The sequence below is a fragment of the Montipora foliosa genome, chromosome 10 (genome assembly GCF_036669935.1).
Source record: "Montipora foliosa isolate CH-2021 chromosome 10, ASM3666993v2, whole genome shotgun sequence".
Lineage (NCBI taxonomy): Eukaryota > Metazoa > Cnidaria > Anthozoa > Scleractinia > Acroporidae > Montipora > Montipora foliosa.
The window spans coordinates 31,314,711-31,320,080 of record NC_090878.1 but is presented as its reverse complement, the minus strand read 5'-3'; the positions used below and the strand labels follow the sequence as shown (position 1 = coordinate 31,320,080).

At 36.9% G+C, this 5,370-nt stretch overlaps 1 protein-coding gene across 7 annotated transcripts in view; it reads right to left on the bottom strand.

Moving 5' to 3' along the window:
- Window positions 1-4,949, bottom strand: part of LOC137972436 (tetratricopeptide repeat protein 28-like) — a 29,806-nt gene extending 24,857 nt beyond the window's left edge. For 2 of the 7 annotated variants that reach the window (XM_068819156.1, XM_068819152.1), the window contains exons 1-4: window positions 4,846-4,949; window positions 2,316-2,385; window positions 2,035-2,083; window positions 1,069-1,141 (exon numbers count right to left, since the gene is read on the bottom strand). The gene's annotated coding sequence lies outside the window, so the exon portion shown is untranslated. Of the gene's footprint in view, window positions 1-1,068; window positions 1,142-1,746; window positions 1,792-2,034; window positions 2,084-2,315; window positions 2,386-3,864; window positions 3,915-4,099; window positions 4,375-4,845 lie in introns of those variants that run through there. The other 5 variants (XM_068819155.1, XM_068819154.1, XM_068819153.1 and 2 more) reach the window with 5 other exon arrangements.
- Window positions 4,950-5,370: the final 421 nt, after the last annotated feature.

Sequence of the window (5,370 nt, the reverse complement as noted above, 5' to 3'; positions counted from 1 at the left end):
GACCGAATACTACGGCTGGTCATGACAAGGGCCATATGTGGTCTATGTAGGAATCCATGAATAATATATTTCTGACCTATTGGGATACATTTATCAATTGCAGGTGTATCTCAGAATTGTCCTGCTCTAGACCAGTTCATGCTCAAGCAATTATTTCAAAATTTTTCAGATGGTTACATGTATGTGAAACCCCACACTACACTGAACACAGTACTGAGGTACTGAGGAAATACAAAAGTTAAAAGTAAAAGATATGCAAAGCAGAGGTACTCACTTAGTAGGACAAATATTGTGATTTACAAAAGATACCAAAAACTACTAGTTTAAACTTAAAATTAACTCAAAGAAATCATAGCTGAACTGAAGCAATGAAATGGAACGATGAGAAGATAATTCAAACTCAATCAAACTTTGTAACTTTATGAGTGAATTTGAAAGGATTGATACAAAAAATTACTCAACTAAACAGTCCATGGTACCAATGCACTGATGATTTAGATCGGTTAAACGTAAAAGATGTGCAAAGCATAGGTAGACACTTAATAGGACAAATATTGTGATTTACCAATGCTGCCAATAGACTTCGAAATTTTGTAAGAAATGCGTCAAATGTGAGGTTTTCGTAACATATGGTAATCCAAAATAACAAGAAAAAATAATAATGTATTTCCTCATAAACGCGCATTATGTTATTCCTGTACTTAATACTATATTCAAATCGATTTTGTTCGCGTTTTCGCTTAGGTTTCACAATCAAATAATTGCAAAGTTTTGGATTTCTATTATATAGGGGGAACTTACTGCGGAAGATCGTAGCTTTAACTCTTGGAAATCAAGAAGCACTCGGATTTATTCCGAGTAACCCCAAGCCACCATCGATCGAAAACAATATCTCTTCATAGCTCAAGTTATAAGAAATCGGAGCAATTCCATCAACTTTATTTAAGCATGGTAAATGTCTCAGCAAGCTGGTTTTTAGACATGCCGTGTAACAATTTCACCTCACTTTTGGTAAGTGGTTTGCATCGCATGATACGATTAAGCTAAAAGTAACAATGAGAGACTTACCAATGTTGTTCCAAACGGATGCTTTTTTGAAAAGCGGAAGTTTCTTGTGAGTTCAAGCAACGCCTTCGTGAATCTGGAATTTGAATTTCATGCAGTTATTCCATTATCAAATCTCTCGGTAAAACAGTATCTGGAACAAAGTGTTTTAACTTTATTAACACAAAATATTTAAGCCCATGCCACCCAAAGAGAGTACAGCTGGAGCGGCCAATTTAAAAGTTCTTAAAAGAGGTAACAAATAAATGGAACATAACTTAAAATGGAAATTGAATGGAACAAGCCACTTCATACTCGATCAAACTATGCAATTTAATAAGGCATTTCAACAGGGATAGATATCAAATGACTGTCATCCAAACAGTTAATTGTTCCATTGCTTCAATAAACTCACGGTTTAGTCCTACGAGGCTCTACTTAAGCAGATAGGAAAACTAAGTAAAACCTAGTTAACTGAATAGAGTGTAATGTGAAGTGCTAAATTTCAATCCCATAAGAACCATGTGAGCGTTAGCCCTACAGATGGAAATGGGCTCACACAAGGACAGAGAAAAACTCTGACCAGGGTGGAAATTGAACCCACGACCTTCGAGTTAGATCTCCGCCGCTCTACCGACTGAGCCAGCACTTCACATTACACTCTATTCAGTTAACTCTGTTTAAAATATAAGTAAAACCTACTCTATTCAGGAAAAATTCAAGATACATCCTTTACTCAATGTCTCACTGAAATGCACAAAGAAGAAAATAAAGGGCAGTACAGTTCGATCGAACCAAAAAGAGCAATTAACTAGACCCAGCAAGCCACAATGACTAATAAAATTGCGGAATTCATTGCAGAAAACCATCTTGCATTTCATTTAAACCTCATTAAAAAGCAAAAGGGCACATTCTATCATGCATCGTTTCTTCAATTGAAAGCTGAACTAATTTGGTGCAATCTCGCACCTCATTAAAATGACTAGTTACCTTGCAATTATCCTTGTTACAACCAGTTGAGGAGGAATAATAAATCCCACTGCAAATAAATTAAAGTATAAGCAACACTGGCAAATTATTTGCATACGTACGTCAGTCACAACTGAATGACCGTGTTCACTTTAAAGAACAAACTTAAAAGGAATACTGACAAAGATAATAGCATCAATCCAAAGTACAGAGAAAACAACAGTAATCAAGTAAAAAGTAATCAGAACTGGTTTATCACAAATACATTACTTGTTAGTGTTATTAAGCAATGAGCAACTTACGACTGTCGCTCCTAAGGAGAGCTAATTGTGTGAGGTCCAGAAATGCCTTCCTCGACGAAATGAAAGGACTCTGCAATTATGATTTGATTTTGTTATTGCGTGATCAGGTACCTCGATAAAATAGTCCTAAAAGGTGACGGTTTAACTTTCTAATAAACTTTCTTATATGCTTTCCTTTAAATTTCCTAACACAAATCATTTGAGCCCACGAACATAAAACAACTGAGCAGAGTAGAACTTAACAATGTCGAAGTGAAAGTTCTTAAAGAGAAGGGCCGCATTTAAAACTCAAATGAAACAGGAAGAACATGACGTTGTTATGATATCTAGAAAGTTCTTGATTCTCGTGATAATTAGTCTTGTGCTGAGAACATTCCAGAAATGTCATTGTTGACTTCTATTAAATTTTGCTTCATATGTGTAACAATGAATAGAGCAAAGCTTCTAGGACCTCTTCATTAATAAGGATATGTTACCAGGATCTCGATCTAGTGTGATAGACTCACTTTCTGTAATGCTCTGGCACGCTGTATAACTGTATAGCTCTGGTTCATGGTTTAACCTCGTCTCTTCCAGACGTGATTAGAATGTTGGGTTCACATGATTTAAAATTTGTTGTCGTATCTTATCCTCCATTTACAAAACTGAAGTCATTTCATACTCGATCCAACTGTGCAAATTATGTGTGAAGCAGTTCAACCAGGGTAAAGATAAAATGACTGAGTTATCCAAAAAGTTCCGCATTGTTGCATTGCTCTGAACAACTGATGGCATTTTGTCCCGTGAGGTTCAAGGTTGTTGAGAGAACAGAAATTATAGGAGGCTCGAAGTTTAACTTTAAGAATAGCTTCAAAATCCGGCGAGAAGACGTTACGCAATTCTCGGTTATGGTTTAATTCTTCTCTGAATTCTCACTCGGCTTTTAGTTAATAACAGTCACCCTCGATTTGGAATCTAACCGTATGAAAAAATAACCTGAAACTTGCTCTAATTAGGAAAAATGATTTAGCTTACTTTCTCGGTGTACATTATCGAAAGGATGATAGATGGCAGTATGCTATATGTTGACTTCTTTTGATCGAGCAACAAAGCAATACTTAATGATTTACCAGACCCAGCAGGCAAAGATGGGGAGCTAAAAACCTTGCCTTCTCCGCCACATTTAAATTAAGGGATATAGCAATATTTTCGTTACTACGCTTGTACCGTGCATTCTGCACTTTTTACTCTTCATTCGTTGATGCCACTCTGCGGTTGCGTCCGACGGTCTACTTTCATAATTTCGTGGCATTAAGTATTCTCTAAAATTGGAGATCTAACCGCAGCGTTGAGTTGACATTTCACTTCGTTTTTTTTTTTGTACTTTAAAGCGATGAAGTCTTCTTTGGTCGTTTTCAAGGGTTGTTCCATTTTGTTTCCCCCGTAGAATGAATTTTCAACATTGTTCACTTCCTTAGAAAATTGCATGGTTAATAAAAGCTGTCCTTATTGAATGACTGTCTCCTGTAAATGTCCATATGGAATAAAAGCTTGTCAGCTAAAAATTTACCAGTTTATAATTTAAGCCGATGCACATAATTGAAGCGCAGAGCAGCTTTCCCTTTTCAGCAATTGTTCTCCTGTAAAAGCTCATAATAGAACCCGTTTAGAACTAGTTTAAACTCAAGGCAATCATAGCTGAACTGAAGCGGTGAAGTGGAACGCTGAGAAGACAATTCAAACTCAATCAGATTCTGTAACTTTATGAGTAAATTTGACAGGATTGATAAAAAAAATTACTCAACTAAGCAGTCCATGGTACCAAGACACTGATGGTTTAGATCGGTTGGGTGGCCTGTAGTAATACGAAGCCGAGACATCAATCTCCTTGTCAGCATTAAAGTTACTTACGTCGTATTCTCCAGTGAAATGGTTACACGTTTCCAACCACACACTTCCAATCTTTCCTAACCTATCTTATTACAGATGACTGACGATCACATTGAACTTAACGTTCGTTTCTTGGTGATCAGAAAAAAATGTGTCGCAATTAAGTGCTGTAAGGTGACGCAACGCATCATTTTCGATAACTTGATGGTTCGGGTGTGTTACCACTAAACCGCAGAAACCAATCACACAAAACCGCAAAACGACAACAAATCTTTATCAATATCGAAAGCCGCATGACAAAGTCGTAAACAACTGAATATCTACAGATCCCAAGAAAATGTGATAAATTGGGAAATTAATTTAATAGTTTTTCACGTTGTTTGCAGATTCTATGGACGCGAACTCCGCGTGTGGCCTAGTCGCTTGTTTCGGTTTAACGGAGAGAGAAAATCGCAACAATTGGGATTCTGGGATTCTGGGATTCTCAATGTCTCAAACGCTGAAACTGTAAATAAAGGGCAGTATAGTTTGATCAGGCAATTAACGAGCCCAACAAGCCAAACCATCTTGCATTTCATTTGATCCTCATTAAAAAAAACATAAATAAATCATGCTGAATTAATTTGATGCAATCCCGCACCTCATTAAAATGACTAGTTACCTTGCAATATTCCTCGTTACAACCAGTTGAGGAGGAATAATAAATCCCACTGCAAATGAATTAAAGTATAAGCAACACTGGCAAATTGTTTGCATACGTGCGTCAGTCACAACTGAATGACCGACCACATTAACATTCTTTTGAATTTGTTTTAATTAGACCAACTGCTCTCATTTTGAAACAAATATTCTTTTGAAATTTGCTCGTCCTAGCGAGGCTAGAAAGGCTTTTTATTTTCATTAAAACAAAAGAATATTTTATTTGGCTGCGATTATGAAAGTTGTCTATACTCGTTCTCGTCACCAGAGCCTTGGATCGACCCAAGGCTCTGGGAATCTCTAGGTAGGAGTATATGCGCCGTAGGATTTTTATAGCCAAGATTTCGCTATTTGAACCTTACGGCGCCTGCTCACTTCTCGTGCTAACATGAATGCACCAAATAGAGACGCTTTTGATTGTTCTTCACGAAAACCAGTGAGAACACACTTTGTTTCAGAGTTCCCCAGAGCTCTTCTCTCCCTCAGT